Source organism: Saccopteryx leptura, chromosome 4 (assembly GCF_036850995.1).
Source record: "Saccopteryx leptura isolate mSacLep1 chromosome 4, mSacLep1_pri_phased_curated, whole genome shotgun sequence".
NCBI classification, from domain to species: Eukaryota; Metazoa; Chordata; class Mammalia; order Chiroptera; family Emballonuridae; genus Saccopteryx; species Saccopteryx leptura.
The window spans coordinates 21,933,709-21,946,296 of record NC_089506.1 but is presented as its reverse complement, the minus strand read 5'-3'; positions in this window follow the sequence as shown (position 1 = coordinate 21,946,296).

Below are 12,588 nucleotides of genomic sequence, written 5' to 3'. Positions count from 1 at the left end.
AGCATTTGCATAGAGCCAGAAGTTTCATAGGCTAAAACATAAGCGACATTAAAATGTGGCCAGAAACAAGGAAACTAGAAGGACCAAGTTCCCCATACACATCTTTGGCCAACACATGTAACTTCATAAAAACCCTGTATCTCAGGAAGGGGACTTGGTGCGTTTTCCATTTTATCATTTCTATGCAAAGCAATTCTCCATCCCACCCAGTGCGCCTGTGAAACACACAGACTCCATACTGCAGGACGCAGAAGCTATAAAGCGGCCCGTGCTCAAGCTGGATTCCAAGGGCCCACGTTTTATTTTCTTGGTGTCTTTTAGCACCTTCCAGAGCCTTGTCTGATATCTGCATCCAGAGCCTTCAGAAGAAGAGATTTATTGCTAAACCCGGTAGTTAATGTTTCGTTTTATAAACAATTAAACAACCATCTGTTGGTTTGCTTCAGTGACTGAGAAGCGCCGTTTAATTGCTGTAGGCATCGAAATGGATAAGCGACACTGGAACGATGGCATTCTGGGCTCAGTCCAGCGGCTCAGTCATCACATTAGTCAAGAACCTCACCCTGTGGCCTGCAGTCATGTGTTTCCATCTCCTCTGCCCAACGGGGAGGACAGGCCCAGCAGGGGTCCTGGCTGGCTCACGTTGCACCCTCAGCCCTGGTGCACAGAGAGGCAATCAGTAAATTGTATGGAGCTCTTTTCCTCTCTGGCTGCTTGCTGGCGAGGGTGTCAGAGCCGAGGGTCTGGGGACAGAGAGCAGCCACTGAGGTCATCGACTTTGTAGAGATTAGAGGATCGGGAGGGGTGGGGTGGAACACCTGGTACCTGCAGTTGCCATTTGGGATAGGCCGTCTGCCGGCTATGGCGGCCCAGGCAGTGAAGAGGGTGGAGGCAGCACCCATGTGTAAGCCACAACATTGTCAGCTGCTTGGATCCTTTGGTTCTACTTTGGGGAAGCTGAGGACCTGGAAAGAGAAGCTGCCAAAAGGCTTGCCTTCAGTTGTGACTTGTCAGGTCCGCCACTGGGAAAGTCAGCACCAGTGATCCAGTCCAGGCCACTGGCGAGACACTCGTTCCTGACACTGAACTCTCACAGCTAAGTACTGCCGAAGGGGACTTATTCTGGTGGCTTTTTCACACAAGTTGAAAACTAGCAACCAGTCATTGGCATGTGAAAACCTCCTCCTTCTCCATCTTTTTGGTAATAATTTTAAACTCAGTGTAAACATGCTAAATGCAAACATCCCTTGGTAGTTATCACGTCAAAGAGAGCTAGATCAAAAGGGGTGTGGTTTTATGGGCTGAAGAGTTGGCCATTCAAAGAGAGTAGTTTAAAGGCAGGTTGTGAAGCATTTCTGCCAGATTTGAGCAGGATGCTGAGACTGTAACACTTCATTGACTCGCAATTTTACTCCGGAGAAGCTGTTCTTTGCTGGGGGTGACTTTTGCCCCAAAGGGGACAGTCAAAGTCTGAAAACATTTTTGGTTACAACTGGGAAGTCAGGATGCTTCCAGCATCCAGTGATTCTCGGCCAAGGTTGCTACTAAAATCTTAAAATGCTTAGGACTGTCATCACAACCAAAAAGCTAGACCATGCTTTAGGGCGATTCCCATACCAAAGGGAGATGATACTTACAGATTCCCACAAAGCTGGTGCGTGCATTTTCTGGGTACTTTGTGTGTGTGAGGTGTACCTTGTGGGTTAGGCACTGTGACAAGTAGATTAGAAGGAGAAAAGAAGGAAAATTGTATTGAATGACAAAATGAATGAATGAATGAATTTTGATCCTACAAAGATTAAAAACTCCCTCTCCCTTTTTTTAAAAATTTTGGCTTAAAACATTAGGAATTCATTCTCTCACAGTTCTGGAGCCCAGAACATGCTAGCAGGGACATGCTCCCTCTGAAGGCTCTAGGGCAGTGGTCCCCAACCTTTTTTTGGGCCACGGACCAGTTTAAAGTCAGAAAATATTTTCACGGACCGGCCTTTAGGGTGGGATAGATAAATGTATCACGTGACTGAGACAAGCGTCAAGAGTGAGTCTTAGATGGCTATAACAGAGGGAATCTGGTCATTTTTTAAAAATAAAACATCATTCAGACTTAAATATAAATAAGACGGAAATAATGTAAGTTATTTATTCTTTCTCCGCAGACCGGTACCAAATGGCCCATGGACCAGTACTGGTCCACGGCCCGGGGGTTGGGGACCATTGCTCTAGGGGGAGACACCTCCTTGTCTCCTCCAGCTTTTGGTGGCTCTGGGTCTCCCCTAACCTGTGACTGCATCATCTTTGCATGGTCTTCTGTGTATTTCTGTCGAAACTCCTCCATTAAGAGTTTTCCCTTTCAAACCTGCACAAAATGTTACCGTGGGCGGGTTGATTTCTAGTACCAGGCTGGGTATCAAGTGAAGCACTCACGTCTTGCCTGTACGGGTCTGTGTCTTACAGACCTTGTGTCTGATGGATAAGCCTGGAGCGGGCTGATTTCATCTCTTCCGTTTGGTCCTCTTTTTTCCCCACGGTGACTTGGTTCTGGGCTTGGATAGAAGAAAGCGCCCTTCTGATTGTCCTGTTCTAGGGAAAGGTGTTTCATGTGTATCTGTTGGAACTACTTCTATTTTTTTTTTTTTCATGGAGGAATAATACTACATGAAATTAATTCATGCATAATACATGTCTCAATTCTGTTAGAATTTGTTTTCTACAATTTCAGTCACGGTCACCTATGTTCATTTTCTTTTTCTCCTTTGCCCCTTTCCCCACAGTAAAATGGAGCCTCGCAGTGAGCATGTATTCCCGGCCAGGCTGGGAAATGCCGTGTTAAATGAACAGAGCCAGCTTCCCTGATGCAGGCTTTGTCAGAGCCTCCGGGGTACACCCAACGCTCCGGGAATTTCCAAACGGGGCCCCAGGCTGTCACCTTCTCCAGATTTATTTGATGCCAGACACATTTTAGTGATGAACTTCTAGAGAAACGAGTATTTCGCCCAAGGCACTTTGGGGAACGACAATGTACAGCTTCTTTATTTGCTCTTCCTTGTTTCTCTGTCAAATCTTTTCTCAAACGTTTTTCTAAATATAAAAAGATTTTCCTGGGGTTTCCTTTATTCACTTTTGGCTTTCCCTCAGTCAGTAGGTCTGACTCAAACAAATAGGTATTAAATACACATGAAATTAAAATTAAATACCTTTAAGTGTTTGGCAAACAGAGAGAGGCTTAGGAACCCTCAGGCCCCTGAGAGCTGATATGAGCATGCCCCGTTCTGCCTCCCTGGGGGCGGGGCGGGGGAGGCAGTAGGGCTGGGCTGAGGGTCTGGACGTGTTCGTGTCACTGTTCTATGTGGGCAGTGCCCAGAAAGCACGAGAAACACCCAGTAAAGGTTTTTCCAGGATCTTTATAACCCTAAAGTTGTGACTTCCCAATATTTTTCTGGAACCTTGAAATGTTAATTACTTGCTTCTGCAACATTTCCTTTATTCATAAAAATGCCAGATGGCACATAGTCATGTTTTAAATTGGAGCAAATTAGAAGTAAAGTTAATTTTTGTTTTGGCAGGATGTCTTTGAGGCTGGTATGACCCCTTTAAGAGAATTGTCCATTTTTAGATCCCAGAAGTCCGTGAGGCACAAGAGTGAAGGGAACAGAAAATGTCCAACGTGACCCATGGCAGAGCTGTTTCCCTCCCCTAGCCACCACCACTCTCCTGGTGTCCTTACAAGAGTCATTTGCTTCACACACTGTGACAAGTGCCAGCCTTGGCCAAGGGCCGTGCAAAGAGCCCAGAGATGGGGGGAGGGGAGGGGTCGGTCACCCAGGATCCACACCACAAGCCACAGCCTCAAGTGTGGCCCCTCTTGCACACTGTTGTGACAAAGCCAGAGACGACAGAAGACTTCCAGCTGCCTTGTTCCCAAGGTATTCACCACCCTAAACAACTTTCACAAGGTGGCTCGGAATACATGTCTTCCTTCCAAGTTGACTACAGAATGTCCTACATTCACTGCAGGCTGTTCTATTTACTTTTTTCTGCTGTCTCAGGAGGTGGGGTGTACTCAATTATTCGGGGGCAGGAAGACTTTTCTCCATGTCTGGCTTCCTCCTGAAAACAAAGAGATTTGGCCATTCCCCGTTCACCCATTGTGTGGCCCTTCCCTTCACTGTGGGCAAGCCTCGGAAAGCTCCCTCTGCGCGTGTCCCCTACCTTCCTCCCTCCGGCCCCAGGCTTCCTTCTCCCCCTCCCGGGCTTCCTTCCTGCGCGCTGTGCGCTCGGTCGTCCAGGGAAGCTGCCGGCCTCTCCCCCACTCCCCGCCCACCCAGCACAGCCACCGGTAACCTAAGCGTCCTTCCCTCACTGCCCGCCTGTGAATGAGGTGCTTGTCCTGGCAGCTAAATTGAATTAAGGGCTATGCTTGCAAAATCCGAAATTTATTCTGCTGGGGCCCCAGTTGGGGCCCTAAAATGTAAGTTAGCATACCAGGGAAGCAAGACTAGATGCCCTGGCGGTGGGCGGATCTACCTTTCCCAGCTGGTGGCTGTGACCGGCAGCCTGACCTGCTAGAAACAGCCAGGCACTGGGGGTCAGACAGATTAGATCTTGAATCAGGATCGGGCCATCCGCTGCTGCGTGAGCTTCCGCAAGTTGTTTAACTTCTCAGAGCCTCGGTTTTCTTACCTATGAAAGGGGGCTGGTAGAACTACCACCCTTCATGGTGATGGGCGGAGACTTGACTTGGGGTGGTGAATACACAGACAATACAGTAGATGGAGGGTATGTTTTGGAATTGTGCATCTGAAACAGGTATGATTTTGTTAACTAGCGTAACCCCAATAAATACAATAAGAAAGAAGGAGAAAGGAATACCTACCTGTTGGGCTGTTGGTATCGAGTACATAAATGGCCTAGTCCTGAGTGAACGCTCGACGAATGACAGTCCTTGCTGTTCAGATTCGGCCAGTGCAGTATAAAAACGGGAGCTGGCGAGAGGGCTTCCCCCTGAGGAGGCTGCAGCTTTGCTTTGCTTGAGCTGCACCAGCTGTCTGGACAGTGATGGAGCCAAGGCTACCCTGGTCACCCTCACACAGTCCAGAGCTCTGTCTCCTAAGGTTTGCCCACATTCCTGCTGCCCGCTGAATGGAGCATGCGGCCAGCAGCGTGGGGACTCCATTCGGCTCCCTCCCTCTCATCTGTGTGTGTCCTGCCTGGTACCAAGTGAACCTGTCCTCCTGCCCTTTCTGCTGGCGTCTGTCATACGTAGAGGAGGGGATTGCACACCACCCTGACCCCCTGAAGGAGCTCTGAGAGTGGAAATCCTCCACCAAGCATGATGGACTTCTGGTTACCACTGTAGGGCGCTAAATCCTTGCACTCTTTGACTGTCCTTTCTGGCCAAGACCCGGCCTCCTGCACTCTCCGGAAGCGGAAGCGGAGCTGGTGATGGCGGTGAGGGGAACGCCAAGGAGAGGATTATTCATTTCTTTTCTCTTTCCTTGGAAATACAAGGTGGCAGTAACACTATTTGCAACTGGCTATGGATAAACAAGTGATGGCACCTCTCTGGGTCTCGGTTTCCTCACCTATAACTGGGGGTGCTAGACCAGAAGACACAAAGTCACTTGAACTCTAGTAGCCTATGATTTTTCAATAGGATTTATAAACTAAAGTCTTGGCATTTGGAGTGAAACTAAGGAGAAGACGTGGTATGTTGAGTTCTTCCACCTGAGCAAACACTACACCCACAAAGTGTAAATTCCCACTGGCAAGGAAAACAATAGGACCACCCTTGGAGTGGGAGAGGTGAGATGAAAGACGTCATTGGGAAGGAGAGTGCCTTCTCAGCAGCAAAGAACACCACGCTGCCAGGTGGTATGAGCTGGGAGCATAAAATAGACTTTTACATGTGATGTTAGACCCTCGTCAGGGCACAGAATTCACATAGTGGATAAGATATAACTGCTCTTTTTGAGTACTACTCAGTCTTATGGCTGTATTTTGTAATATGGGGGGGTGTTATAGGAAGAGAAGGCATGTACATAAAAAAGTCAACTTGATAAAGTATAAACTTCTTTTAGATGCTTCCCCATGGTTTTGACAGTACTACAAAGAGGTCAGAGGTCATCTGCTATTTGCTCTACCATCAATAACTTGTTTAAGGGATTTCTGTGGGGAGGGGGAAAGGAGAGTTATTTCTTATCTGGGTACTTGTAGCATTAATTTTTGTCCTTGTAATTAAAAAAATGTTGTCGCTATGCATCTAGATGTAGGTCTTTTTAAATTGGTTTTATCTGAAATATGTAAACTCATTCAATCTATTATACTCTGGTTTCTCTCCAGCTTGGAAATGTTTCACTCGACGCAGTGTTTATCACTTGCATTTCAGTTGTTCTGTTTTGTTTTGTTTTTCATTAGTAAATACTATAATTCTTAAATTGGGCTGCCATTCTCTTCCTCAGTATCTAGTTGCATTCTGGGTAACACCCTCTTTCCTCTTCCTCTTCCTCTTCCCCTTCCCATCTCAGTACTCCACCCTGTGCATCCTGGTGGGCTCCTGAGAGTAAGCTCCAAATCACTAATTCCAGCTTCAACACTGTCGATTTTACTCATTTTCACTTCCACAAGGGAGTTGAATGATTTCATTGTATTTTTCTTTTTCTCATCCATTGTTTTCTCATCTCTCTCCATATGTCATCTTACTAACTCATTTAAGACCTCTTTTTTTTTTTAGAGCAGTTTTAGGTTCACAACAAAATTGAGAGGAAAGTGCACCAATCTCTCATATACTCCAAGTCCCCGCACACACACGGCCTTGCCCGTTGTCAGCATCACTTTTGTTGGTTTGGTTTGTTTTTGTTGTTGTTTTTACCAAGGATGAACCTACATTGAAACATCATAATCCCTCAAAGTCAGTGGGGTGTTTACCTTGGAGCTCACTCTTGGTGTATAACAATATATAACAACATATTTCCGCATTACGATTCCATGCACAGTATTTTCACTGCCCTAAAAATCCTCTGTGTCCCCCACCTGTTCATCTCCGGACCCAACCCTGGTAACCACTGACCTTTGTACTGTCTATATAGCTTTACCTTTTCCAGAACGTTGTGTAGTTGTACTCATACAGTACGTAGCCTTTTCAGATTGGCTTCTCTCAATTCACAATATGCATTTAAGGTTCTACCATGCCTTTTCTGGCTTGATAGCTCATTTCTTTTTAACACTTAATAGCATTCCATTGTCTGTATATACCAGTTTATTTATCCATTCACCTACTGAAAGATGTCTTGGTTGTTTCCAGGTTTTGGCGATTATGAATAAAGCTGCTATAAACATCTGTGTGTAGGTTTTATGTGGACATGTGTTTTCAACTCCTTTGGGTAAATACTAAGAAGCATGATTGTTGGATTGTATGAGGACAGTATGGTTAATTTTGTAAGAAACCACCTTGCTATGGTGTTAGAGATCAGTTTCACTCTCACTCTGCAGGGAAGAGTGGCAGGAATTGGGAATAAAAAGGACTTCGTGGTGCTAGTGGACAGATATCATAACAATGTATTGAGCCATATACTTGAAATTTCTTCACTTTTCTTTACTTTTCAAAATGCATACTAGAGTTTACTAAGGATAGCTACAAAAATTATTATAAGGCAGAACTACCTAAGAAGGTAATGAACCATGTAGGATAAATGCACATACGTCTAAATAACACTTTAAATAAATCACCTTCCTAACTTTTCATCTAAGTCTTTTCTTTCTTTGTGTGTGCATGTGTGTGTTTATAATTCATAAAGACCATGTCTTCTTGTAATTAAAGATATCTTAATTTTTTTCTTTTTTTTTCCTGCAGGAAACATTTTCAGAGGCCTATTCCTTTTCAGTTTTTAAGAATATCCCGTCTAGCCTGACCTGAGGTGGCGCAGTGGATAAAGTGTTGACCTGGAATGCTAAGGTCACTGGTTCGAAACTTTGGTCTTACCTGGTCAAGGCACATAGGGGAGTTGATGCTTCCTTCTCCTCCCCTCCTTTTCTCTCTCTTTCTTTTCCTCTCTCCTGAAAATGAATAAATAAAATCTTAAACAAACAAACAAAAAAAGAATATCCCTTTTCACTTATTTTATAAGTTATATATCTTAGTTGTTTCTGTTTACCAACCCACAAATGAAGGGCTATTTAGCACTTTAGTGATGCCCTTGCAATATTTACCATGTGCTTGGTGGTTTACAAATATGCCAGCATTTAAATTTGTGCTTTATTCTCGCACACCCCAGCACTTTACACCAGAGAGAAAGGTAGGTCGTTTTGCCTAAGTGTTAGTTAACTCTTTAAGCCCTAATGAGGTGCTAACATGTCCTTCTTGTTTCAGGGGCATTTGAAGAAATTATCTCATATAAGCCTTTGTCTGGGAATGCTGGATCCTTTCCGAAAGGGTCCAAATCTGTCCAAGATTGAGAAGGAGTAAATGTTTTGATAGGTTTACAAAAAGATCCACGCCAGAGAGTGGTGAACTTCAGAACCTGTGAGCTGAGGGATAGGAAGTTTCTACAGGTGAGAGAAACTGACACCCCGCTCTGGTGGAAGGGGCTTAGACCTGGGAGCACCCGGACTTCACAACAGACCTGCTAAGGAGGTGTTTCCCTGCAGCTGCGGTGGGTGGGAAGGACCTGCCCTGGGCAGAGGACGGGCTGTAGTAGCAGCATTTGGGGCAGGGAACACAGAGTCTAAAAACAAAGGCCCTGTTCCCAATTTTGTAGGGCTGTGTAAGTCAACTGATATATATATTTTTTTTTCTATGCTGCCCCAAGCCTTCCACTTGCGGCCTGGAGCAGCCTGGACAAACCAGCAAGTCTTTATTTTATTTATTTTATTTTTTTTACAGAGGCAGAGATAGACAGGGACAGACAGACAGGAACGGAGAGAGATGAGAAGCATCAATCATCAGTTTCTCGTTGCGACTTCTTAGTTGTTCATTGATTGCTTTCTCACATGTGCCTTGACCGCGGGTCTTCAGCAGACCGAGTAACCCCCTGCTGGAGTCAGCGACCTTGGGGCCAAGCTGGTGAGCTCTTTGCTCAAGCCAGATGAGCCCGCGCTCAAGCTGGCGACCTCGGGGTCTCGAACCTGGGTCCTTCCGCATCCCAGTCCGACGCTCTATCCACTGCGCCACCACCTGGTCAGGCACAGTCAACTGATATTTAGCTTCTTGCTGGCCTTGGTAAGTGGAGGGTTAGGATCAGATTTTGTTGTATTTAGAATAATTCAGAAATGTAATTTTCATTGCACTTGGGTTTTGTGGAGCAAGTCATCCTGGTTACACATAAAATGTTCCAGGGAATCTTCATAGCACCTGCTAGGCAGGCATTAGTGGTCCCACTCTACAGGTAAGAAAACAGGCACAGAATTGGGCAGTAATTTTCCCAAGGTCCGCAGCTCTCTGTGGCAGAGTCGGTGGTCAAATCCAGAACCACCCAATGACCAAGCTCTTAACCACTACATTGCTTTATCTCTGGGGCTTGAGAGCCTTCATCTTTTTGTATGTCTTTCTAGGACCTTAGCAGAAAGTTAAACCAGATGTCTCCTCCGTTTTCTAATGTTTCTTCTTCTCATAACGTATGAGTTTGGATTGCCCCTTAAATTTGATGACTAATGCTGATTTATAGGAAAGAGAAATGCTTATTTACTAATCTTTGGAATGACCAAAGAATTAACAGAGGGAAATAGAAATGATGCCAAATATCGTTGCTAAGGCTTAATATATGATTATGTCCATTTCTAAGGCTTCAATGAAAACAATGTTAAAGTTTGGCTTTGTATATTTTATAGCCCTTGGCTATCTACCAAGTAAGACTCATACTAATAGTTAGTTATCAGGTTGTTGTTTTTGGGGAAGTGTAATTTTATAACAAACTTGAGTAGTCTTTGTAACAAATGCACTATTATCCTCTGCATTTTAGTATGCAGTAGATGAAATAATGACATTAGACAATGGCTTTCTGACTCTTTCCTGAGATTTGTACCTCCCTGGAAACATGAACAAGGCAAGGGGCAGAGAAGAAATATTCTCGACATGCGGCGACTTCCCAGCCTGAGTTGCTCGATTTCTAGCTCCAGAACAGCCGGTGACTCTATGTGGAGAAATCATTACCAAGAGTTTCGAGAAGGAAGAATGCAGTCTTTAAGCTGTAATTCTCTAGAGGGTATCAAATGGTCCTAGGGAAAACCATGAAGTCAGTTCAGCTCCTGACTCTAAATTTCAAAGAAAACGAGGAGTGATAGAATATTAAAAAGGTTGTTGGGAAACATAGCGGTGTGCATTTTAAAATCATGGCACATAAACATTTAGATCTTTTTTACCTCCTCTCTCAAGTGAGTCATTGTTTTCTTAATACAAATTAGATCACTGCCTGTTTCTAAGAGTGTGACCCAGGCAGTATGGTAAATACAGGATGGAACCGGCTGAAATACAACTGCTTACACAAAGCCCCCGAGTACTTGCTGTATTCGAGGCATCTGACTGCAGGCACGCAGCAGAAGCAACCAGAGCTCAGGTACAAGGCACGCAGCAGCCAAGTGGTCTGTCCCAGTCCTAAAAGCAGCTTGACATGTTCTCCGCACAAAAATGCATGCCACTTGTCGTGAAATTCTGGATGCTATACATTGCATCATATGTATATAGTTACATATTTAAATATAATTTATGACCACACCAGTCACGGACAGGGAATGAATGAGCAAAGAATATAAATATATACTTGGGTTATGCCAAATGCCTTTTAAGCCTGTGGCAAAGCAGTATTGTCTCGTTCCCAGCCTCTCCACCTTCTTTCTAACCAGCCACCACTTAATACCATTTAAATCAATAATATGGGTTATGAAGTCCTCATTCATAATGCAAATTGGCTGTGTACTTTGAGATCCAAAACTAAAGAAAAAGATGAGAAATGCAGCTATTTTCACCCATTTACAGAGTATATGACTCATTAGTCAAAATTTTCACATAGCTTTTTTTGTCAGATGCGATATATAATTTGCCCAAAGTCTACAAACCAAGACCTTATTATGATTATTTAACTCTTAATTTTTTTCAATAGTGGGAATAAAAAGTCAATACTGGTTTTTCTAAAAAACAATTTGGCAATATAAATCAAGAGTCTGAAGAACATCTGTATTCTGCAAGAAATGGGTTATAAGAAATAATCAAGGATGGGGGCACAGATTCAAAATAAAGATGCTTAACAAAATGTATTTGCAATAAAGAAAATCTGGGAAAAAACTTAAGACCCCACAATAAGAAAATACTTAAAGTACGGTCTCTCTATATGGAGGAATATTACACAGCCATTTAAAAAGCATGTCTGAAAAATTATAATGATACTAAGACACTAGAAATGAGAAGCAGTAATGAGTAAAAATGAAAGTATTAAACTTCACATATACTATGATTGTCATAATCTACTGTTTACGCATTGAATACACACTGAACAAAAAAACCCCAGTGAATTATATTGATAGTTATTGTTGGGTGGTGCTGATTCTATTTTCTTCTCTACATTTTTCTATATTTTTCACAGTGTCTATACTGATATTAAATAAGTTTTACAATTATGAAAGTTATACACAGTGCAAATGAAAGATATCCTATCGGGTTTATAAAAACACAGCATGAGTTATGAAGCTATGGAATAAAAGCTACTTTGTATACGTGGCTTTTAAGAGTGGTCCCACATGACATTCACCCAGGAACGCAAAAGCCCTCAACAGTGAGGAAAATGCCCTGGTGGCCTCTCGGAGCTCTGATGTATAAACCAGTCAAGGTCCTCTCCCATGCCAAGGACACATCCTTCATAGAGAGAGCCTACAGAATCCTTCAGTTAAAGTAGTCATCTGCCTATCTCATAAGACATGACCTAGCAAGTCACTTTCAGTCAAATCTGACAGAAGAGCAAGGGGCCCCAGGTAACATGATGCAGCTCTGACAGGTGCAAACAACTTCACTCGTCTAAATATAAACCGGCTCAGGCAGTTTGGAAAGTCTCTCCCTTGTTCTATTCTCATCAGGCACAAGAATGTTCTCTTCTTTAGTTCTGACTCTTGGTGCTGGTTATTTTTATTTAGAGTCCCTCTGCAATACTTTGTATTCAAAGAGAAGCAATGTTATAACTCTGAGAAGGAAAAGAAAAAAAATTTTTCTTCCAAAACCTTGGATGAAGATAAGACTTCTATTCGGGCTATCTTTGAAATGTGTTAAGTTGAAAAGGAGATAACACATTAACAATGTTTTTAAAAACCTTCTGCATGAGCAAAGAGCTGTTAGCACACGTAGAAAGAAGCACTATTGGATCAACAGAGTGGAGATTCTTTGGGGGGATCGTAAAGAGCCCTGCACCCTTGCTCTCCCGTTACCCCTGAACTCGGACTCCCCCTTCAGGATGCAGCTCAACTCACTTCTTCAAAAGCCGACTCTGACCTCGGCCTCTCCTGCCCCCACTGCCACACCTGTGTAGCCTTCCTGTTAGCTCCCAAAACACAGAGATTGACCTTCCGTACATGTATCCCACATAGTATTTAATTGAAGAGCTTCTTGAGAGT